Here is a 25,770-nt window from a genome sequence, read left to right as displayed (position 1 = left end):
TGGGAAAGGCCCCGGGCGGGCTCCACTCTGAGCTGTGAGGCTTCCACCGACTTGGTTGGAGACAGGGTGGACAGGGAGGAAGCCGGATGAGAGGGGCAAGGGGAGCCTGCAGACTCTACCTGCGAGAGCTTTTGCGTGGCGGGCTAGGAAGCCCCAAGGAGCGGCGCCATTTTCCCGGCGGCCTCAGGGCAGGGGGCGGGGCCGAGTTTGTTTCCATTTTAAAAACCGCGGCGCGGGCGGCAGGGCTGCGCCCCCCGGGAGGGGTGAGGTCCTGGGAGGCTGGGCGTATGGCGCCCTCTGCCGGATTCCGAGTTTGCCGTCACCTCTCCCTGCTCCGCGGTGTCAAGTGAATCTCTGCCCTGTCTCCTTTTCTTCACCTTTCGGGGACCCTTGGGATGGGGAGTGAAGGGCAAGAGGCCTTTTGTTTGGTGTTGGAATTTTTTCAAGAGACTATATTCGTGTATGCTTATATAATGAATCATAATTTGTTCACTTAAACATTGATGCTGCCACCCTGCTGGGATTACCTGAATGCTGCTTGCTTGCATACGTGAAAAGGAATTTGCCTTTCCTTCCATTTGTGATCCTGGATGTTTGGAAGGTATTGCGACTTTACCCGTATATTTAGGGCAGAACAGATGCTCGATTTGGGGGAAAAATGCTAATTTTCAGGGGGAAAGGTGTTTTTCCCTTGCTAGGCAACGTTTGTTAAGCACTTCTGTTATTGTTTCTTGTTGATACCGGTGGCCAGGACCCTTCTCTGTCCTTCTGCTTCATTTCTGTATTTTGGGTTGCTCTCCACTATATTTCCAGCTCACTCCTAGGACACCAACTCCGGCAATGCAATCCCTCCGTCCCACCTACAATCCATTGTTCCTGTCATCTTTTCACTGTCCCTTACTACTTTGATGTTTCCTTCTGGCTCTGCTTAAATTCCATTTAATTTACTCCCTTGCCTAGCTCTCCCTCATCATCATACTCAGATAAAAACTACTGCTTTAATTAACTCCAAGTCTGCAGCTGCGTAGAACTGGAGAAAAATGTGCAGATGCATTGGCCTGCCTCCCTCTGCCTCCATCATGACTCTGAACCTTCAGTGGGCCCATTCTGCTGACCAGCAAACACACTGTACAGTAAAGTTGCTTTCTCCCTTTTGCCAGAAAGGAGGTACAGAAGAGGGGGTGACTTCCAGTCATACGTATACATAGGTATATTTGTTTTCATATTCTTTTTCATTAAAGATATTGAATATAAATCTACCTTCACTCAAAAAAAAAGATATTGAATATAGTTTCCTGTGCTATACAGAGGAACATTCTTTTATCTTTCCATTCAAACTTTTCCTCCTACAGCCTTCTGCATTTCCTTCTTAGGTAGCTGAACCCACTCCAGTTGATCTTACTTTACGCTTGCTCTCCCTGTCTCTCTGTTTTCCAAATACTCTATGATGTAACTCTTCCCAAACACCACGTACATTGTTTTGTTTCTTTTTGTTTGGACTCCTATCACAAAATACTGTATACTGGGGTTGGGGGGACGGTATAGCTTACTGGTAAAGCGTGTGCTTAGCATGCATGAGGTCCTGGGTTACATCCCCAGTACCGCCATTAAAAAAATAAACCTAATTACCTCCCCCTCCCCCCCCAAAAGGGACTCTGGAGGAAAAAACAAACAAACAAACAAAAACCAAAATAAAAAAAAAGATTCTATATACTGGGTGGCTTAAACAACTGACATTTACTGATCACAGTTTTGGAGCCCTGGAAGTTCAAGATCAAGGCATTCAGTGTCTGGTGAGGGCCTGCTACTTAGTTCCTAGACAGTCATCTTCTTGCTCTGTCCTCAGATGGTGGAAGGGGCAAGGGAGCTCTCTAGGGTCTTTTTTATTAGGGCACTAATCCCATTCATGAGGGCTCCTAATAACCTAATCACTTTGAGATTATAATTTATATAAAGAATATCATATTTGGTCTTTGTCCCTCTTCCTGGCCCAGAGCACCTAAAACCCTTGGAATTTCCTAAGTGACGAGAGGATAGATATGTCTTTTGTTATGTTAATGAAGCAATGAAAGTTTCTGGGTAACCTAAGGATGGGGACGGGTTGCCAGGTGAACCAACCACTTGATTAGAGGGTTGGAACTTTCAACCCTACCACCCCAACCCTTGGGGAGGGGAGAGAGGCTGAAGATTATGTTCAGTCTCCAACGGCTAATGATTTAATCAGCCATACCTCTGAAATGAAGCCTCCATAAAGCTAGAAAGGATGGGGTTTGGAGAGCTTCCAGGTTGGTGAACCAGAATGCATCCATGTTCCGGGCCCCAAACTCTATGGGAACAGAAGCTCCTGCATTTGGGACCTCGCCCTATGTATCTTTTCACCTGGCTGTTCATTTGTATTCTTTAATTCTGTTTCTAGTAAGTGACTGGTTTTTTGAGTTCTGTGAGTGACTCTAGCAAATTAATCAAAATTGAGGAGAACATCGAGGGAACCTCTGATGTATAGCCAGTCGGTCTGGCCATAGGTGACAACCTGGAGTTGTGATTGGCCTCTGAATTGGGGGCAGTGTTGTGGGACTGAGCCCTTAACTTGCAGAATCTGCTGCAATCTCCAGGTGGATGGTGTCAGAATTGAGTTAAGTTTGTGGGACACCCAGTCAGTTTCTGGGAGGAAGTGAGTTAATTGCTTGGTGGTGTGGAAAAACCCCACGCACTGGACCTCCCCAAAGCCCCTCTTTGAAATACCATCATATTAGGATTACGTTCAACATGTAAATTTGGGGGAGGACATAAACATTCGGTCTGTACCACTTGTTAAAAACTTTCAGGGGCTCCTGTAGCCCTGATTTTCAAGATCTTTGTCCCTATTCAACTTTATCTCTCTCCTTTTAATTTCTGCAGCTCCTTGAAGGAGAAACACTTTTTTTTTGGTCCCAGTTGTGTGCTGCTGTCTTCATGCAGTGGGAGTACCCGCTCGAGTCCAGGTGAGATTCAGTCATATCTGAGCACATCTGTCAAACTGGTGCAGTGGACTTGCCAGAAACCTATTTGCAAGGGGACTGAAAAGAGTCTTGGGAAGCGATTTTGCCTTGGAGAAGGAACCTGGAGCGGTCCAATGATGCCGTAAGACTTGGCTGTAGTTGAGGGATCATTTTGAGTACAGTGATTTGTTTCCCTCCCGACTTCCACTGGACTTGCCTCTGAGGCTGCTGCTGGCTGAGTGGGGGACTATAGCGAAAAAGAGTAAGTTCATTACAAATTCTATGAAACATTGAGGGCCCGCAGTGTTTCACTGAGACTGCTGTCACAGAGAGTGCAGGAAAAGGAGAGAGCCAGCGTTCCCTTGGCCCGCCGCCAAACGACCCCAGAGCAGTTTTACCTATTTAAAGGCTCCAGCACGTTGGAGGGAGTGCTTTCCATAAGTCTGGTGACCAAAGGGGTGGGGTAAGTACCTGGCAAGAACTGGTGTCCGGTAGAGCAGGGGTGGTCCTCCAGGGAGCCTGGAGGCTAGCCAGCACAGCAGTTCTTAACTGTTGGCAGAACTACCTAGATTACTTAGAAATGGATTGTTTCCTAGGCAGATTGTGTCATGAACATAGACACCTCTTGGGTACTCCCAGAAATGCCTGAGGGACTGTTTAGCAGGGACTGAGAATCTGCCTAAGTAGGTGGGGGCAGAAGTCAGGAGAATTTGTTCGCGTTTTTAATGTAACTGTGCTTTTACTCATGGGTTGGGGAAACTTGAATTTTACCAAATTGAATTATTTCACTTGTGAAGATGTTGCTGGCGATTAGGTTTTTGTCCTGTCCTGGAAAGAATTCAGAGACGGGACACGGAGGCTAAGAATGTGAACTGAAGATTTATTAGGGGATGGATAGTACATTCTCAAGGGGAGAGCGGGCAGGCTCAGGTGAGCAGCTGCCCTGAGTTTCTTTGGCAAGTTGGTTACATAGAGTGTAAAAATGAATGGGCAGAATATTCACTGGGGAGGGAAGGGTTTGGGGTCATAGTCCCTGATTTTCGTCCCAACTCCACCTTCCCAAAGGGAGGACAGATTTTTGTCCTTATTTAGTCTTGATCAGAAGTATCATGGCATTGGTGCATGATGGGTACTTCTAATCTGCAAGGCTAATTTTATTGAAATGAGGGCAAAATGAGCAAAAGATTACATTTGGACACTGGAGATTCCTGCCTTTCCCCACCTTTTTTTTAATCAGCCTCCAGGTCGCTCTTCACTTCAAAAGCTGTGACCGCTGATCAGCCCAGAGGTTCCTGCTTTCCATTCTCTGCCCAGGGACCCCTGGTGCTTACATGATGTGTGATTTCCTGCATTTGGCCTGTGCCCTTCCTTTCTGTCCAGTTCCTGCCATTTGGCCTGCATCCCCCTTTCTCTGCTCATATCTAACTGTCAGCCTGCTCTAACAATGTCATCCTTCTTTTAGAGTTCTATGTGCTTGATTGTATGATTTTTTTTTATCGCTGCTGTAACGAATTACCACAGATTTAGTGGTTTAAACGATGATACTTTTATTATCTCACAATTCCATGGAAGTGCAACACGGTTCTTATGGGGCTAATATCCAGGTGTCTGTAGGGCGCTGAGGACTGGCATGGCCTCCCTGAGTCAAAACCAGCTTCTGCCATTTGCTTTATTTCTCAGATTTTTGGGGGGGAGGGGAGGGAATTAGGTTTATTTAATTTATTTATTTTTAATGGCGGTACTGGGGATTGAACCCGGGACCTTGTGCACGCTAAGCGCATGCTCTACTGTGACGGAAACAACAGGCCAGTCAAGAAACAAGCACCACTCGGAGGGTTGGAGTACTCAGATGTATTACGCTGGCGGGCTCAGAGGGGCTTCTGCTCCGAAGCTCTGAGCACCTCCAAGATGTGCGCATGAGGTTTTATAGGATAAAGTACAAGCTTGGGGTATTCGGCCAATAGGCATGGAACAGCTTTAGCAGCATTATCATCACAAAAGTGGAGGCGGGGAGGCAGCAAACCAACATTCCAAAGCCAGATGTGTATCTTTGAAAACCCAGCTGGCTAGCAAAAAACATGAACAGCAAACCAACACTAATTAACCTAGATTTACAAGTTAGTCCAGCAGAACTCAGATCAGTATTCCGATACTTAGATTTATGAGTTATCTTGTTAGATCAGCCCGGTTTTTCCTTCACACTACCACTGAGCTGTACCCTCCCCTCAAACTAACTTCTGAGTCACACAACCTGTGACCTTTGGGCCATTTAGTTCAGACTGTGTTAATTTCTTAGGTACTTGTCTATCACAGTGCTTTCCAAACACAGTATTTTCTCACATCTATAAAATTTTTCCATGTATAAAAAGTAAGAATTTAAAAAAGATTTAAAAATGTGTTACATAATAAATGGCTTAACAGAAAAAATTAAACTATTTAAAATTTTAAGTGTCATGCAATCAATATGTGATTTAATGTAGTTATGTTTCTTTCTTTCTCCCCCCAAAAAGTGGTTGTTAAATTGATGGAGCATCTTATAATTTCTCAGGAATCCAGGAATTATAATTTTTGACAGCTGTCTCATTCCTCTTCTCCAGCATCCATGAGATTTTTCAGAACTTGAAAGTTCCTCTGGCTGTGAGGGTATAGCCCAAGTAGTAGAGTGCATGCTTAACATGAAGGAGGTTCTGGGTTCAATCCCCAGTACCTCCTCTAAAAATAAATAATATAAACCTAATTACCTCCTCCCACCAAAGAAAAAAGTTCCTCATACATCTATCAAAATACATCAAAGTGTACATCTGAAATATGTGTAGTTAACTGTACAGGAATTATACCACAATAAAGGTGTTAAAAGTTCCTCATAAGTGTTTGAAGGGATGACTAAATGAATGAAAAATGCACATATACATTCTTAGAAAACTCAAATACCGTTTAAATGATCAGCATCCTGGCAGGGTATGGTTGTAACATAAGTGGAATCATATTGCCATCTAGTGGTTAGGTGGTAACTTCATTTAGAAACAAACGCAGAATGTTAGAGGAAGATTATTGCTTGTGCAGCAAGTTTTTATTTATAGATGTTTTCATAGGAAAAAATATTTTTATTTCTTGACACTATAGTCTTGGTTTTTCTTGAGAATGTCTTGGTTTGCCAGATCACCACTAATGAGTAAGTGTAAGTGAAGGGTATTATAAATTGAACTTTAAAGCAGATTTTCCTAAACTAACTTAATAGCTATTCCTTGAAAGAAGAATTTGGTGGTTGAAATAAGCATGGGAAATGATAATCAATAAAGTTCCGTGTATTTCTTTCCTTCAGAACTTTTCAAAGACATTAATATGATAGTGTGCTTTGCATAGCTCCGAGAGGGGCTTGTGTGTGATGTTTTCCAGACTCTATACTCTTTTCAAGAAATAATTCATTGAATTACTGTTCTATGGGTAAAAAATGTTAGGAAACACTGTTCTATTGTCATTTTCCTCACGTGTTAAAAAATCTGTTAGTGCATAGTGTTTTCCTGACTCCAGAGCCTTTTGTGACCTTCGTGTCCATGTTCTAGACACAGTGAGTTCAAGGAGCACTGTAAGAAGTCAGCAGTCATGCTTTACTAAGATAAGGATCTAGTTAATTTTTAGGTAATAATTTCTTTAATTGAAATTAGTATTATGTCACAATGAACACTTTGTGTATGTGTGTGTGTAATCTTTCTTTGACGTTCTAGGAATGTGGTTTCCTGCCGTTTGGACAGTTACTTTCAATAGTAGCTATTAGCAATAGCAGAATGACTTGGGATATAACCACAATGCAAATGACTTAAGATTTTCTATTTCTGTTAGGTCTTTTTATATTGCCTTTCACCAATGTGTTGCTGTATTAATCACAGCGACTAAATGTCAGATTCCTGGCAGGACCTTCGTTTACCCTTCATTTATTCTTTCAGGCTTGACTGCACGCCTACCATGTGCTCGGCACTGGGGTAGAAAGATCCCTCAGAATATAAGCTCTTGTACACCAGAAATCGACACGTTGTAACTGACTATACTTCAATTTAAAAAAAAAAGAAATAGAAGATCTGTGCAGTCAAGTGTCTTGTCTGCCTTGTTTTCTGTTGTATCACTGAGGTCTAGCATGATGATTAGCACTTACTCAGAGTTCATGATGTATTTGCGGAGAGAATAAAAATTTTATGCTCTCTGCTGTTGAGACGCGATCAGTTTAATAGACAAAGAAGAAATAGAGATAACAGTAAAATACGTTAATTATTATAAAAGAGATACCTACAAAAAGGAGAAAGAGCATTCCAGGCAAAAATTCTTGAAAGCATGGAGATAACTAGGGTGAGGAGTGGTTGAGAAGGCTGGGGTCATTTTGCAGAGAGCTTTTCCTTTCTTGCTGAAGAGTTTAGATTTACTTGACCGTCTTTTCTTACAACTCCGTGCTTAAAGTACTAAGTTCCTGTTGTAGATTTGGTATAGGAATTTTATTTGATCTCAAACCAAACTTTGTAAATAGTTAAAAAACTTTTTGAAAGGTGGATCTGACCTCAGTCTAGAGAGGCTTAACGTGTGTGACTTGAAACAGAGCAGACATCACTGTAAGGCTGGTAACTCCTGGGGAAGCCAGGATGAACTTGTAGGTTCTTAATAATTGTCCTGACATGCTGTTTAGAATTTTGAAATTCTCCCCAGGAAACCCCTAGAGCAGAGCCCTGCAGGAGGAGTTTCTTTAAAAATGCAAAATTGTGGAATAAATGAAGTGTGTCACTTGTCACTTCCTTTTTCATGATTCTTTCTACCCGCTTAGGAAACCATGATTTCTGGCGCCAGGACCCTCAGATGGCCCCTGAAAGCCCAGAGTTCCCACTCAGACCTGATCTTCCTGTGCTTTGGACTTAATCTTTGGGATCATATGTCTTGGATTTTTTTCACCTTTCATATAATAGTTCCCATAAATTTCAATATGTTGTGATTTCATTGCATCCTTACTTAAATGTTATTTTTACATTATTGGAAGAGCTTGCGTGTAATTCACAAGATCAGAAAAAAGAAATCCTTGCTTGAACTGTCCTGAGTTTTGCTTCTAACAGTATACATGCTATACCTCTTGAAACCAGCATTGGAAATGATCTGATGTGGATTCATTCTGAGATGCCGGTGATAATAAAAGCTTAATAAATTGCCCTTCCCGGAGGTATGGGTACTGCGTCACACATTGCCTTAGCGTGCAGAGCGTTGTCACTCTTTCCTCTCTTGCTCACCTTGCTAATCAGTTGCTGGGGAGGTGTCCTTTTCTACCTCAGTATCCTTTCAACACAGTGATTTGGACAGCTGCTATCAGCCGGCTGAAATTGACATGTGGCATATAATCCATGTACCATCGAATCCAAAGGAATGGAACTCTCAATGGTGGAGCTGGAGGCTTCACCAAGGAACCAGATGTGTAGGCAGGCTTAACAGGGACAGTTAAGTCATCTCAATAAAATATGATTAATATTGAGATTAAAGACAAAGATCAAAGCTGATCCAGAAAAGAGTTTTATTTGCATGTATAGAGCCCAGAACTGCTTTTTCATGTAAAAGCACACAATACAATTAAGAAGCTAGAGATGCAGGTTTTTAAGTACAGATTCACATTTAAATCTAGATTCTTGAGAAGTTGCACCCACACCCGAGGCTTCCTTCTAATTCTGTCCCTTCTTAAAACCTCAGGGCTGTCGCTTCTTTTGTTGCTGTGAAATCGTGGGCAGTGCCAATCAACCTACCCGTGTTTTTGCATCTTCTTTTGCAAAATAATGATGGCAATTAATAACAACTGGGAGATTTTGCCATCTGTTTCATTCGTATCTCTCTTCATCTCCTCCTGTGAGTTCTCTAACTTTCTCCTGTTCTATTCCTTCAAAGAGTAAAAAGGTTCAAACCATAAAAATAGGAAGAGTTTTTAGAAGTATTACCCCTTCCTCATTTTGCCTGCCAAGTTTCCATTTGGTGCAGGTGCTGACAGATGTTTATGGGCAAAGAAAATAAGTTATTTCTATACCACAAGGCAAGGATGCTCGCTGAGCTGTGTGAGGGTTAGGACTTTGATTAGAGGCTCCAGTTTGAGGTCAGAGGCCAATGCTTTTCTAAATCCCAGACTTTAGTTTTCTTTTAGCTCGCCTTTGTTATCGCCCAAATCCTGCAAGAATGTCTGGAAATTAAATAAGTTAAAATGTACGACCGTAATCTTGGGCCTGGCAGAGCTTCTATAGGCAACCACAGGTCCACACCCAGTGATTGTTTATACTTCTCCTGCATCCTCCAGGATCCTGCTTACGCATCAGTTTCTGTTGAGTAACTGTGCAGAGCCAAGTCAGGAACGGTAATGTTCCTTGTCTGCCTTCTTGGGCTGGCCTGACGCTGGCTCCTGACAATGCCAGGCTCGGGAACTATTTATTTCTGAACTCCAGCCAAGAAATCTAACAATTCTCTCCCTTCCTTTCCATCGCCCTCTTCTTCCTTACCAGTGCCAAGTCTGGGAGTTTTCCTCGTCTAGAGACTATACAGGCAAGGAAATGAACTTTCTTGGGATACGACAGACCACTTAACAGAAAATGTATCCTTTGTTCTCATTGAAATGCCTTTTCCTTAAATGACATCTCTCTCTAAGGCTTCTGCAGACGTATCCGCTGTTAGCTACTTAATTTCTGCAAGGTCCTTCTCAAGAGGCTACGAAGCAGGCATTGAAATTCTAGTTTTCCTGATCAGGAAGCAATAGCTCAGAAAGGAAAACTGGATTCAGTCAAGCAATTCTCTTAGTTGAGCCTGAATCCATTCTTTAAACTTATTTAAAAATCCTTTTAGCTTCTGGCAACCACGTCTAAGACAAAGGAAGCAAACTCTTATATTCCCCTACAGAAAATAGAAGCAGGTCTTGTTATTGATTGCTGACTCCACCACGAATCAGAAAATTTTACTTCATTTGGACATACCCAGGGACAGTCCAGCATGGATTACAGTCAGCAGGGATGTGGGTTCTACTTCCCGCTGTTAACCCGCCACTTGACCTTGGGCAGGTCACTTCACTTCTCTGGGCCTCAGTTTCCTCATCTGTAAAACAGGGCTGTTGGGTTTCATGATCCCTTTGGTTTCCTTCCAGTTTCAGAAGTCTACATGTGGGAAAAAGCTGAAATAAAGACATAAGGCTAAAATATCTTTAAGAAGTCGGCAAAATAATTATACATGTAAAACACATGAATAATCTCTGGTAAATAAAAATATGTATACATTTTGACTCGGCAGTTTCACTTTTGGGACTTAGTATCTTAAGGAAACAACGAGAGATGTGCTTCAAGATACAAGAATGACTGTCACAGTGTTTTTTTGTTTTTTGTTTTTTGTTGTTTTACTTTTAATTTTAAGGTAGTTTTAGATTTGCGGAGAAGTTGCAAAGACAGTGCAGAGAGTTCCTGTATACTCCGTCTGCCCTCCCTCCTTCCCTCCCTGCTTCCTTATCAATAACATACTAGTAGGACACATTTATCACAAGTAATGAACCGAAACTGATACATTATTATTAACTAAAATCCATACTGTAATCATATTTCCTTACTTTTTACCTAATGTCCTTTTTCTGTTCCAGGATTTCTGTTCCAGAACACCACATTATATTTATTTATTTTTAATTTAAAAAATTTAGGTGGGGAGGGGAGGTAATTAGGCTTATTTATTTGTTTTTTAATGGAGGTACTGGAGATTGAGTCCAGGACCTTATGCATGCTAGGCACACACTACCACTGAGCTGTGCCCTCTCCCCCTACCCCACATTACATTTAGTTGTCATGTCTCCCTTGGTTCTTTAAGATGGTGAAAGATTTTCAGATTTTACTAATTTTTGCTGACTTTTGACAGTTTTACAGAGTGCTGGTCAGGTACTTTGCAGAATGTCTCTTGATTTGGGTTGGTTTGATTTTTTTTTTTTTAATTATGAGTAGACTGAGATTATCAATTCCTGGGAGGAAGATCACAAGTTGCCGTTCTTGTTACATCATATCAGTCGTACAAGATGTCCACGTGAGTTTTCACCAATGATGGTAATCACATAGCAGAGGTAGTGTTTGCCAGATTTCGCTGTGCTATTTTTAAAAATTTAAGTAATTAATTATTTGGGGGGTAATTAGGTTTTTATGTCTTTATTTTTAATAGAGGTGCTGGGGATTGAACCCAGGACTTTGTGCACGCTAGGCATGCACTCTACCAGTGAGCTATACCCTCCTCTTTGTGCTATTTTTTTTAAATAATAAAACTTCTCAAGCTAGACGTCAGTAACAGGACTGTAGACTCCATGAGGGCAGGGGCTTTGCTTGTTTCACTCACTGCAGTGCACCCAGTGCCAGGCACAGTTCTGACACCTAGGTGTTCAATGAATAGAATTTGTTGAATGAGAAAGACCAATTTAAATAAATTAATTTATACAACATGATAGAATACCAGCAGTCATTGTGAATATTTAATGATATGGAAAAAATGTTAATGATAAATTCAATGAACAAAACAGATTTAAGAAGTTTCTATACATCCTATTTTCTGTAAAATAGGATTGTGCATGTGTAGAAAAAGAACTATGAGAATATGGTCAAAATGTTAACAGGGGTCATTGGTTATTGCTGGGTGGAAGGATTATGGGGGATTTAAACTTTCCTCCTTGTTCAGTAGTTTCAAAAAAATCTAATAATAAAAGGGATTACTTTGGACATCAGAAAAACATACAATAAAAATGGAGAGAAGTTTTAACCTTCAAAAAGATTCTGGGCAAGAAAAACAGATGTTCCGATACAATGCCCAGCAACCACATTATTTAGCCATGTATTAGTATCTGAAGGAACTGAAATCAGTGGTGCAGTGCGTAGAGGGTGTTGTCCTCAAAATTCTGCAGTTTCTAGGAAACAGGGTACACTAGTCACCATCTGTTTCTGATTTAGGGCATTAGAGTTGCAAGATCATGAGCTGTATCTTTGTTACTCTCATAACAAATTGTTTAAAGTTAAAGAAAAAAAAAACCCAGTAAAGAGCAAAACCAAATGCACAGGATGCCAGAGTGAATGGCATTATTGTATCGTTTGCTTTCTCCTCCCTGGGGCTTAGCATTTTAAAAACACATGTTGTGGTTTTTCTATGATTATCTTCCCACTTCCTGTGTTGTATCTCCCTTACTGTAAATATCCTTTTGTATAGTCATGCTTTTCTTTCCTTGTATCTCCCATGCATGTATGGCTTTCTTCATATTCACTAACTTTCTCCAAATTTCCACTGGATATTTTTCCTAATTTGTATGAATCCAATGGCATTTTTATTCTCTAACGAGATTTTTAGAACCCTGGTTTCAAATCCTCATTCTATCTTTTATTATAGCTGTGTGATTTGGGGAAAGTCACTTAACCTCTCTGAGTTCCCCCCTCAGAAACTGAGGACAATATTATGTACTCAGTGAAGTACTGCAAGGATTAAATAAGCTATAACGTAAATCTGTAGAGGAACTATCTAAGCGCTAGTCACAAACAGGGCACTTAACCTTTGGTATCTTTTACTTCCTTTTCCCCTTCCATGCATATTCTATTCTGTGTTTCTCGCCATCTTTCTGAAATGCCAAAATATACTGAAAGATGGAGTCCCAACTTAGGCTTTCAGTGTCCTTTTCAAATGAAGCCCAACCCATCTCTCTGGTCTCACTATCTTCCAGGCACATTCTATACACACCATAGGCTCCAGCCACACCAAGTCACTGGCTGTTGCCTAAATACATGTCACTCTTTCTTCTCTGCTTGCCTTGACACAGGCTATTTTCTGTGTCTGGAAGTCTTTTGTGTTCCTACCTGACAAATTTCTTTGTGAAGCCTCTCTGACAGCTTGAGGCCCCTATGCTCCCCTCTGACCACAATAATTTGTTCCAACTTTTATTAAGACAATTCCTTATTCAAGTATCTATATCATTGACTCATTTATTCAACAAAGAGTTATCCAGCCCCTACTATGAGTCAGGCAGTGGGAAAGCAACCTCTAGTTCAGTTATGGACTCTGCAAGGATAGGGGTCTTGTCTTATTTCCCCCTCCCCAGGGCTTAGCACAGGAGAAGAAGAAACACTTAATGCTGGTTCGTTCAATGTTGAATAAAATTAGAGCACTTCATTTTCAATATGCAAATTGAAAAGTCATAATGCTACCATATACTTCCTCGTTTGCCTTTTAAAGGCAAAGATAAAAGTCACATATTTTCTTTTACATGTAACATATTGTTATGCTTACTAACAATTCCAGGGGGCTCAGAAATCTTCCTTTGCTTTGAATGTTCTCCATCTGGAAGAGTTTAGCTAATTAAGCCAAAGACTGCAGATGAGTTGGCCCCATTTATCTCTGATGGATGAAATCTTTTTCTCTCCAGAGATTCCTCAGACAAATAGCAGGGGTCAGTGTTATTTTTAGTAACATATAGTTTTGAAAGTCTTAAATTTTTTTTTTCAATTTCTAAATTTGGTAACACATACTTTTGAAAATCTTTCCATTAAAAATAATTTAAATTTACTAGTGAACCTTAGCCTGTACAGAAGCATTTGTCTCAACTCAAGAGGATGTTGAATTACCATACTGGAAGTTAAGTTAGCCATTAATCTACAAGAAAAGAAGTTAGAAAAAAATGCTTTCTCTTTCCTTTTTTTTTTCTTGGTAACTGCAGGATTCCTGTTGATGATAATATTCTGGGTAGCTAAATGGTGATTCAGAGAAAACTATTATTATCCTTCCTTTTGAGGGATTTTCAATTTTTGATGATTGTTTGTCACCATTTCTGAGCTTTCATTCTTGCCCTTCCCCTCTCCCATTCTCCATCCTCTCCTCATGTAAAGAAACATATGGCTCTTGTTTTCTTGCATTAGTTTGGATCCCCATTGTACAGTTCACAGGACAATCATGAAAATTTATGTGCTAGTTACATGCTGATTTCTTTGAGGTTCAGAGAGAAAACACCATATAACTTCACATTCACAACAATTCAGAAATGGCCACAAGAGCTGAGTTTTATTGATATAAATTCAATTTTTTTTTCTCCAGTTGGAAATAATTCATCCATCTCCTGGGTTATATCATGAGATTTAAACTGAAGGGCCCTGATAGGAAGGAGGTATATCAGGTTTTACTGAAAAAGAGACAATGCCAACTTTGATAGTGAATAAACCAAATTTAATGGCGAAGACTGCCTGCCATCTTTGCTAGGAAGTATCAGCCTGTATGATGGATTTAATTGAATTTCTTTTTTGGGGTGGGGTGAGGGAGGTAATTAGGCTTACTTATTATTATTTTAAAATGGAGGTCCTGGGGATTGAACCCAGGACCTGCTACATACTAAGCATATGCTCTACTACTGAACTATACCCTCCCCTCAGGACTAAATTTCGTGGAAACTGAAAGTCAATAAAGAAAGTCAGTGTGTGGTAGCTCATAGCAGAAAAAAAATGTGACAATGAATATATGTATGTTCAGGTATAACTGAAAAATTGTGCTCTACACTGGAATTTGACACAACATTGTAAAATGACTATAACTCAATAAAAAAAGTTTTAAAAAAAAAAAAAAAAAAAAGAAAGTGTGGGGCCAAAGAACCTGTAGAAGTTCCTCAGGCCCTAAGTGAGACCCCCTTTCACTTCCTGCCTGAGGTTGTCCTGCAGCCCTTCTCAAGACTCTGACTTCGACTTTTCCATCTTTTGGGGGTACACAGGAGCCCAGGAAAGGCAAGGACTCAGGTGAGGGTTGGCTGTGGTATTCAGATCGCTGAGTTTAATAAAGCAAACAGGTTCTATGGTCATCACAGCCTGAAATAATAGATTTGATCAAACCCTTAGCTCCTGGGTGGTATTTGGCATTTTTCCATTGCCCCGAAATTCCAAAGGGTGTCACCAGACACTTTTCTCATTTCTCTCCTTTGGGGCCCTCATGGAGGTCATTCTGTCCATCCTTCATTTCCCCGGTAGTGTCAGAGGAGGTTAGTCCTGTTTTGTAGCCTCGGGTAGAAATACTTCTATCTCGTGATTTGGTGTTACAAGAAGGGCGCAGGCAAGGCTTCGCTGTGTTCTGAGAAGGGTGTTACTAGGATACTGTTCTTTAAACTCCTCTGGAGGGATCCACTGGAGACACTGTAGTTTTAGAACAGTTGTGCTGCACCTCCTGCAACCTATTCATCCTTCAGGGACATTGTGCATTTTGTAATTCATCATTTTTCTCTCTTGCGCTAATGACTGAGAGGCTCTGAGCCAACTTTTGTCCCCTCTATAGCAAAGACTCCACAACTTGCATCTCACTTCTATACCTTTGCTTTCCCTCATGTTTCTTATTTCAAGTTTATTTGATCTTCCTAGACTGTTTGCATTTTTATAAGCAGTCTTAAATTCTTCGTGCAAGAAGATAGGTTGTAGATAAACAAGTAAAATAAACATTCGTGGGTAGGGCAATTCAGAGAAAATGAGTTCTCTCATTTCCCTTGCTAGGACTGAGAACTGTCAAAATGGTACGGATTGTGTTAGAAAATGCAGTGCCCCTTTGAGCATCATGGTGATCTGTATGGTATGGATAAATATGGCAACGAATGTATGGAGCCCAGGGATCAGTGAATGAATGGTGAAGTGGGAATCTAGGAATGCCTTTTTTAACTTGGTTTTTGAAAAAGATTAGTTCTCCTACAGGAGAAAAACTTAAGTGACCCAAAGGAAGTGATTCATAGGGGATGAAACCAGAGCATGGTGACAGAAAGCTAAAGATGGCATCCCAGAGGAGAAGTAGGAAGTGCCAAGCAGAAACTACAAAAATAAAAAAAAAATCCACATGTGTCGGAAGGCAAGTACATAAGCCATCTAAACCAGGGTCACAAGCTCCTAGCAAAGTGGCTAGAATTTCTGCTGATGAATTGAAGGAAATTTGCAATAAGGAAAAATACACCCATCTGAAAAGAAATCCAGTTCATAAGGTCAGCCCAACCCAAAACAACATCAGTGAACAGGAATTTCATTCTCTGAACAATACCAATCTTAGCCCTACTGTGGCCAGCTCATTCCTTTCCAAAGGGCACACAGTTCACACCTATTTTTGTACTGAAAATTCTGTGGAGAACTTTTGAAAAAAGTCCTGCACAGTCAGGAACCCTCGGAAAACGTGATTCTGTTTCCTTGTACAGCTGCATGGTGGCACACATCCTTTTACTGTGGTAGCAATTGCCAGCTTCACTAAAACTGCACAAATGGGGGTAGTGAAACCACCAGTTACCTCACACACAGCACACCTCTCAGGGAAAAGAGACAATGCCACATTGGAATATTTTACATTTAAGCACTAGCCTATAACAAATGACCATAGCCTCTTAAAAAAACCGATAACTAATACCAACCTCTTATAGATACGATGATCATAATAATTATAATAGCTCATACTGACATAATGCTCACTATGTACTAGACCAGTGCTAAGCATTTAACACATATTAATGCATTTAGTTTAATCCTCATCACACTTCCTTTTAAGGTAGTCATGTCACGTAGCCCTATATAGCTTTACCATTTTGATAGTGTCTATATGTATATGTCTTATTACCATATTCTAGGTCAAAATTTTCCCTGAGCCTGAATGTTTATGAGCTCCTTCAGATTACTTGGGCTGGTGGTATAAGGAGGTACCAGGTGGCCTATTCATTGAATTCCTGCTCTGTGCCCGTCCTATGCTAGGCACACATTACAACATCAAACCCTTAAAACAACCCTTGGAGGTGGTTTCTATTATTAACCCCATTTTACCTTTGCAGGAACTAATTCAGGAGGGCTAAGTACATTCAGTACCCTGCTGAAGATAGCACAGCCAACAAGTGGCAAAGTTGGAATTTCATTCCAGATTTGTTAAGCCCTGGAATTTTAGTTCTTAACCAAGAGTCTATGTTGTCCTTCTGGTAGACTCCATTTGAGGGTGGGGTTGTGTCCCAGTTGCTTTTAGGTTGAAAAGTTTAAGGTGTATTGGAACCAATATTTACTGAAGCCCGCCAGGCTCCAGGCACTGTGCTTAGGCATTAGGTATGCCATGGAGAACAGAAAGGGGGACTGGCCCTTGACTTCATGGGGCTTCTAGTCTAGTCAGGTAGACAGATAGAAAACGCAGACACAAATAAATAAGTACTTGGAAGGAAAACAAAAAAACAGGCTTCTTTTAGGAAAGTAGCAAGACCTATGTAATTTAGCTCCTGCCCACCTCTCCTGCATCATCTGCATCTCCTGCATCTCCTGCACACCTCTCCTGCATCATCTCCTGCATCTCCTGAGCACCTCTCCTGCATCATCTGCTTGCCTCTCCTGCATCATCTCTTGCATCTCCTGCCCCTCTCTCCTGCATCATCTCCTGCCATTGTCCCCTCCTCCCATGAGTTCCAGCCCACAGGTCCTGCACTTTCCACTCTCTCTCTGCCCCTTGTTTGTTTCTTATGTACACTCATCACAGTTTACAATTACAGTGGATTTTTATCTTTTCTGGGGTATACTTCTTTTTAAATGATCAACCTCATTAAAATGTATGCCTTGAAGGCAGCCATTGTGTCTGTTTATATACCTTTGAGTCACTGTCATGAGCATATTCCTGGCTCTTATGTAGTGTTTGAAAATCGTTTGTCCAATGAATGAATACACAGGGTGACCTAGATGGAGTTGGGCTGGATCGGGGGAAAGATCTCAGTTTTTTGGTTCCACTTTGGATTTTCTCAGCCTCATTCATCTCTTGTTACAGCTCTGCATGGTGCTAACAGTTTCACACAGGTGTAACCTGACCAGATTGCTCCCAGTCTGTACCTCACCTCTCTGGCTTCCTGCTCTTGCACGGCTCTGTTGGCACTACCAGGAGGCCTTCCCATTGCGTACGACCACACACACCCAGCCTAGAAATGCAGGGGAGTTAACATGCCATGGCTGAACCTTTGAGCATTGGGGGACAGGAGCCAGAGGATATCTCCCTTTTGCTTGCACTGAAGGATGGCCCCAAGACACAGTCTATTCAATTTCCTGGGAATTTGATCCTGCAGATTAAGTGATCAGTTGCATCTGGAGGCGGCCAGCACGTCCTCACATTGGCTTTACCTCCTTCCTCGCTTCTCTCCCAATTCCTCAGACCTGTGGTGCTGAGCGCCAGAAAACTCCCAGGGAAAACTCTCCGCCAAAATGCAAAAGCAAAGGAAAAAAATGAAAAGCAACGATTTTGGACCAGGCTGGCATACACTGTGAGCCCAGTCTGCCATATTTACTTTTTCTTAATCTAAAATAACAGAGATAACATACACAATAGACTTTCTAACTTGCCACTTTTCCCTTATCTTTTTTCCCTTTGTGAGCCTAAGACATCATGTTCTTTCATACAATCCCTCAAAAAAAAAAAAAAAAAAAAAAAGAAAAGGAAAAAAAAAAAAAAAACCCTTGGTCATTCCATTCCCCGCTGCCCATGGAGAAGAACAGACTCTATCTGATATTTCAGCTGGAAGGCCGGGTGGCAGATTCTTTCCAATGGGGTGGCGACTTCCTCCCTACTTTCAGAACACACCCCTTCCCAAAAATACGCCCTCCTGGGCGATCAGCACAAAGGGAGCAGACCCAGCTTTCAGCGTCAGCAAATGCCCACATCCCTTCCTTTTCCTTTTACACCCAGTGGCCTCGGAATGGCACAAGAGCTTGGGGCATCCGCACCGTAAACCTACGTAGAGCCCCTGTAGGCCCGGACGTGGCCTTACTCTCATCTCTTGCCCCCCTAGCTGGTCCTCCAAACCAGCTGCCATAGTGACTCCTAACTCGCCAATCTGATCACTCCATCTGCTGAAGAACTTGCCATGGCCTTGTAGCCCACAGCAAGGATTTGAAAACTCCAGCCTATGCGTATGGTTCTATGCAGAGGTTGGCTATAAAAAAATGATCATATTAAGATTCTAGTTTGTAGAGTTTAGGGTAGGACCTGGGAATCTGTGTGTTACTTTGCATTCTTCTGGTTGTAAGTGACAGAAACTCATCTCAAAATAGCTTAGGTCAAAAGAAAGGAATCCCTTATCTCCTTTGACTAGGAAGGAGATTATCTCAATTATATCTGGGGGACTTTAATTTATGGACACGATTGAGTGATGACAGGGAAAGGTCAATGTCATTGAAAGAAGAATTTATTCCTTACATTTCCTGAGAGCAGTGGGTATGTCATGCCATGCAGGGCACCTGGGGAAGCACCAGTTTGGGCCAGGAGGCAGAAAAGAGCCAGGGAAAGGTGAAGATCATGGCCTTTTGGGGGTTTCTGCAGGAAAGGCAAGGCGGGGTAGGGTAAACAGCTTGGGTTTGAATAATTCTGCTGGGCTTTGGGGCATAGTGGCTGTTCCGAGTTGTCTGATACCTGGCTCTGGGTTGATTTGGGACAGGTGAAATAATGGCTTGGTGAATGAGAGTTAGATAAAGGAGGTGATTTCAGAATGTGAGCTCTGGATCTCAGAGGAGATGGAAACAACTTCAGCTGTGAGTTTGGCCCTATGACTAAGGAATGCCAAATATACAAATAAAGAGTCTAAGAAATCAAAGAATAAGAATTTAGCAGGAATGAATCCAGAGCCGTGTGGCATATAAAGCAGCCACTAGCCACGTGTGGCTGTTGAGCACTTTTTTTCCTTTTCTTTTTTGCTGAACACTTTAAATGTGGTTAGCGCAGATTCAAATGGGATGTGAAATATATGCCAGCTTTCAAAGACATAATAGAAAAAAGAGAAAACTATGTCATGAATGATCTTTGATATTCATTACATGTTGAAATAATATTTTGGAAATGTTGGATTAAATGCAATATAACATGAAAATTAATTTCGTTTCCTTTTCCTTTTGTTAACATTGCCACTAGAAACTTAAAATTGCATACTACAGCTAGCATTTATGGCTTACATTATATTTTGATTGGACATCATATTTCGATTGATCTGATCAAGATCAAATGATCTTCAGAGGGAGGGTATACCTCAGTGGTAGAGTGCATGCTTAGCATGCACAGAGTCCTAGGTTCAACCCCCAGTACCTCTGTTAAAAAAAAATACGTTAAAAATAAATAAATCTAAGTACCCCCCCAACAAAAAGATAAAATGATCTTCTCTCTCTCCAGCTCCCTCACTCTTTCCATAATTCGACTCTGCTCCTTTGGGCATATTTGGAGTTCATTCTTTCCTACTCCAAACTGTCCTCTTCTGTGTGTCCCGGGGAAGATGGCTGCTCTGGACTTAGAGAATTCCAGCTTCCTCATGCCGTCCAGAAGAGATGTTCTCCTGCCATTGCTCATGTATCAGTTTCTGAGAGACACACTCATTGGCCCTGCTGAGGTCACCTTCCAATCCCCTTGAAATGCTTCTGTCCAGAAAAAAACTTCCTATATCAACAGCTTGATTTTCCTGAGGTACAGGTGATACCCTCTCATCCCCATGATTTTGTGTGTGCCAGCCCATCCGCCTGGAAGACCTTTCCTCCTCCTCCGCCTGCCTAATTCCTAACCTAGCCAGATTCTTTATAAAATGTGAAGCTCTGCTATCTCGATCACAGCACTTACCTCCTTTTATTGTCCTTTTTTTTTGTTTTCTTCTCTGTCTCCTCCACTGACCTTTAGCTCTTCCAAGGCAGGCTCAGTCTCTTATCCTTTGATTTGGCCCCAGCTGGATAGTGAGTGCTCTGTAAACCTTGGTGAAATGGAGGTGAGCTTGTTCATTGTAAGCACTGTGCAAATGGTGAGTCTGAGATATCTGCTTTATGTAATGCATTGGCTTTGTATTGCCGTGTAACAAATTACCACAAATCCAGAGGTTTAAAGCAGTACATTTTTAAAAATTTATTTGGGGGGGTTAATTAGGTTTATTTACTTATTTATTTTTAGGGGGGTACTGGGGATTTAACCCAGGACCTCATGAATGCTAAGCATGCACTCTACCACTAGAGCTATACCCTCCCCCCTAAAGCAGTACATTTATTATCTCACAGTCCTATGTATCAGGAGCCTGGCTTGGCTTAGCTGGGTCATCTGTCCAGGAGCTCAGCAAGCAGTAATCAAGGAGGCAGCTGGGCTACGATGTCGTTCAGTCTGCAGGCTCCACGTGGGAAGAGTTAATTTCCAAGATCATTCAGGTTGTTGGTAGAATTTATGTCCTTACGATTGTGTGATTGAGGTTTCTGTTTTCTTTTTGGCCATAAGCTGGGGCTACTTTTAGCTCCTAGAGGCTGCCGACAACTCCTTGCCAGGTGGCTCTCTCCGTAAGCCCCCTCGCAACACGGCAGCTTACTTCTTCCAAGCTAGTAATGGAGAGCAAATCTCTGCAGTGTGTGCTAACCAGGCGGAACCTTGTGTGTATAATTGTAACACTAATCACATTCGCCACATTCTGCTGGTTCCAAGCAAGTCAAAGCGCCCACACATACCCAGGGCATGTCTTCCACAATCGGCTATGTAACTTGTTGAGAGTCTGCTGTGTACCAGACACGATACCAGGCATGCTTTGTTGATTATTTCATTTAATCCTCAGACTACCTTGTAAGATGAATACTACAAGAGCTGTTTTACAGATTTGGACATTGAAGCCAAGAGAAATTGGTTTTGACTTGTTGAAGGTCCCACAACCAATACATGTCAAATCTGGGTTTCAGACTCAAGGTTGATCTTAAAATAACCTTCTACCCTTCAGACTTTATCTTTTAAACAGTTTGCCCCAGAAAACTCCTTTAAAATTGCCCTCTTCTTCCTTTTTCTCTAGGATAACAACAGAAATTTTGCTTCTTGGATTCATATTTTCAATCATAGTCAGAATGAATTCTTTCTGCTAAGAGGGGATGTCCAGATCGAAGCTGGCTCTTCGAGGAAACATTATGTTGCAGTAAATTAGGGCAGCCTGCCAAAAGAGGGAATGAGACCTGACCTGGATTTTCTCAATGCTGTTAGAAAATAATTATAATAACATGTCATAGTTACATAGTGAGTTATCAATTGCTGTCACATTTTATCTTCAGTGTCCCTGTGAGTCAGCCAAGAAGGCAGAGATTTTTATACATTTAGTGTAGAGATTATTCTGTGTATATAATTTTGTACTTTGGATTAAAAACTTAAAATGTTATTGCATGCACATTTTCCCCCATATTCTTATATCTTCTCCCTAAACATGATTTTAGGTACCTGCTTAATACTCAGTTCAATGGATCTATCCTAGCTTACTCTAAAATATTTCCCTAATTTTGGCTATTTAGGTGTCTTCTTGTTTTTCACTATTGTAAAAAGTATTGTTATAAACATCTCTGTATGCACGTTTAAGACAGGGTCCCAGAAAATGAATGGCAGATGACACTCTCAAGCTCTTGGTCCAAACAAAGGCGTGAGCATAATAACCCCTACTCTTCAGGAGAGGAAACACACTTAGAGTGAGACTTGCCCAAGATCAAATGGCCCATAAATGTACAGTTGAGACTGGGATCTGAGTCTTCTGCTTTCTAGAACTTTCTAGTTCAACTGTACAACTAGCTGCTCACAGTCTGCTCCTTGGACCAGTAGCATCGGTAAACTGGGGAGGAATGTTAGAAATACATTACCTCAGGCCCCACCCAGACTGTGAATCAGAATCTGCATTTACCATGATCCTGAGATGCCTCTATATGCATTAAAGTTTGAGAGCACTGCTTATGACACATCTTCCCAAATAATCCAGTGACGTGCTTTAAAATGAGGCAAACCACCACTGACTTTGGTGTTACCAGTTTCACTGCAGCTTTGAGATATCTCTTTCACATTTCCTTAAGGGCTGTGTGCAGTGTGCCCACCTCATGAAGGGATTTGTTAACTTCATTGTGAAACATCAAAATCTATAACTTGCCTCCATATTACACCTGGATATGGCCAAACCCTCCTGCTCAGGATCATATAAATAGCATTTTGGAATAATCTTCTGTAAGTATCATAGTGAAGGAGAAAGGGTATTATACCAGGAATTCTGGTCCAGGTTCCAACATTAACAAGCTGGGTGATCCTGGGAAGCCTCGGAATCATTCTTTATTGAATCAGATTCTGAGATGAGAACATGCTTTGTAAGTCGTAAGGTACTAGACACACCTGTTGGGAGCTTTTATTTAGACATCATCTTCCTTGTGAGAGAAATGAAGGTGCTTAGACCAGATGATCCTTGGGGCAGCTATTCAGAGGACCAAATCCTTCTGAGAAAGCCTATTTTAGGTTGGATTCCACCTGTGCTCCCCAGGAATATAATGGCAGAATCAAATCAGGATGGGTAAGAGTGAGAGCATGGAGGAACTGATCTTCAAAGTCTCTTTTAAATCTGATGATCTTTTACCTATGATCTTTTACCATTTCAACATGAAAAAGGAATGAGAATTCTGGTATCAGCTGGTCATTTTAGACAGCTACCTGCTTCCGGGGAAAAGAGCAGCTATTCTATTCTTTAAAATTTGAATTTATTTCAAGTCCCATTTGTGGGATTAAAATATTTCTTTTTGTATGTGATTCGATCCATTTCACTTGCCTTAAGCACATTCAGCAGTCAGAGACCAGGCTCAGGTCTTCTCAGATGTCATTACTAAAGTCACTGATCTCTGGTCTGTTTTCCTTTTTTCTCTCCATGTATCACCTTTCTTAGAGGAAAGAAGTTAAGCTTCATGTCATCTCAGTTTTGCAACCACATTTCTGAAACTTAGAGCTGAGCAGCATTATGACTAAAGAAGCAGCTCTTACTCGGCCGCTTGGAAAGACAGGTAGTTAAAGGAATTTATATGTCACATGCAGCAGATTTTTTAAAAAAAGAGATCAACAACAGCTATTTGCCCTGAACATCAAAGTAATATCTTCAGAAAAAAGAAACGTATTTTTGAGACTAAAATCTCAAACTTTTCTTTTGTTTTACTGTATTATGTAGAATCTGTCTTCTTCAAATAAATCAGATTATCTTTTCCTTTTTTCTTAGAGCTCCTTTGATGTGGGGGGGGGGTGTTAAATTGAGCTTTTTAATAGTGAGAGGTCAGTATTTCTAAAATCCCCAGTTCCAAGAGGTGGGAAAAAGAGAACAGAGAGTATTTCAGTTACTTCCAGAATATTTGCACAAGGGTCTGTTACTTAATGCTTCTTATTAGGCATGGATGGGAAATTAGCCACTCATTCATTTTACACATATCTGGTAAAAGCTTATTATGTGTCAGACATGCTTAGAGATCCTGGGTGAGAGACATGGCTCCTGCCCTCAAGGAGCTTAGGTGGAATGGTGCTCGTGGAGAAGGGTACACACAGGATACTACAGAGATAGCAGGCACAGAAAATTTCTCTGAAGGGGTTGAAGAAAGCTCCCTAGAAGAGATGTCCCTTGGGCTGAGGAGGAGATAGCCAGGGGATGAGGAAGTGAAAGTATTTCAAGCAGAGGGAAAAGCAAATGCAAAGTGCAGAGGCAAGTGAGAGAATGTCAAAGAACTGAACGTGACTGGATCTTGGCAGGCAGGTGGAAGATGGGGAAAGACGCAGGAGCTGGAGGCAGAATACAATGCAGTCCTTGCCAAAATAAATCAGACAGACTGAGCCAAAGCCTCCAGACCGTATAAAAATTTCAGACTAGAGTTACTTTACAGGCACTTTAGAAATAATACCTGTTAGAGGAGGGAGGGTATAGCTCATTGGTAGAATGCATGCTTAGCATGCACAAGGTCCTGGGTTTAATCCCCAGTACTTCTATTAAAATAAATAAATAAGCCTAATTACCTTCCCCCCCAACAAAAATTTAAAAAAAAAGAAATAATACCTGTTAGGAATGAATTTTAGTTTGGAGAAGGTACCATTTCAAGAAATCCATTGGCATCATAGTTCTGATTTTGCCTAGGCTTAATTTTTTTTTCTTTTTCTTTCTCCTTTTGAGTGCAACTGCTTCATCTGTCTTTGGAAGAAAATGAAGTCTCAGTACAGGCCGCGTTTCATGCAGTGCTCATTTGATCTGGCTGATTCAGGAAACAGATGCATCCTCTTGGTCTTAGCACAAATCGTTGGGGTTTCTTTTTTTTGGTTTCACCAAAGCCAGATCTGTGTCTCGATCAGCACAGAGGAAAAAAGTAATTACCGAAGTATTAGTGTGATTATTATTTCCTGATATGAACTGCTGCATTCCTTACTAGTATCTGGTTCTGTCCCTAGGCTGGAGTTAGAAAATTTAAAAACAAACTCTTCTCAGACATAAGCCTATATTAATTATTTCTAAACTTGTTTGCATGAGAGAACTCTTTGAGAATTTTAATGAAAAGGATAAAGCCTCTCCTCAGAAAAATTCATTTTCTCACACCTACACAATGCAGCATAGTTTTAAGAGGTTCACAAACTTCTTTTTTTTAAACTATTACACTTTTTTTCCCAAGTGTCTTTTTTTTTTTTTTTAATTTAGTTTTTTAAAGTTTTTTTTGGAGGGGAAGGGGAGGTAATTAGGTTTATTTATTTATTTTAAGAGGAGGTACTGGAGATTGAGCCCAGCATGCACTCTACCACTTGAACTATGCCCTCCCCTCTTTTATTTTTATTTTTTTGTAAGAAATTATTTTTCTATGTATTTGCAAAGTGAAAGGGACCAAAGAATGTTGTCAATTGCCAACTTTTTTTTTTTTTAATGGAGGTATGGGGGATTGAACCCAGGAACTTGTGCATGCTTAAGCATGCACTCTACCACTGAGCTATAGCCTCCCCACAAGAGGTTCATAAACTTCCTGATGCCCTTGAGGACCCTTGA

The 25,770-nt window shown here is 41.1% G+C and overlaps 1 long non-coding RNA gene across 1 annotated transcript; it reads right to left on the bottom strand.

Annotated features, from left to right (window-relative positions):
• Positions 1–9,772: 9,772 nt before the first annotated feature.
• Positions 9,773–25,052, bottom strand: LOC135322650 (uncharacterized). The gene is made up of 3 exons (XR_010383339.1): positions 24,802–25,052; positions 20,580–20,706; positions 9,773–10,143 (listed from the first exon to the last, which is right to left on the bottom strand). It is a non-coding gene; the product is annotated as an uncharacterized LOC135322650 (long non-coding RNA).
• Positions 25,053–25,770: the final 718 nt, after the last annotated feature.

Source organism: Camelus dromedarius, chromosome 12 (assembly GCF_036321535.1).
Source record: "Camelus dromedarius isolate mCamDro1 chromosome 12, mCamDro1.pat, whole genome shotgun sequence".
Taxonomy (NCBI): domain Eukaryota; kingdom Metazoa; phylum Chordata; class Mammalia; order Artiodactyla; family Camelidae; genus Camelus; species Camelus dromedarius.
Note: the sequence above shows the minus strand (reverse complement) of the source record. Positions and strands in the feature narration are given on the sequence as shown.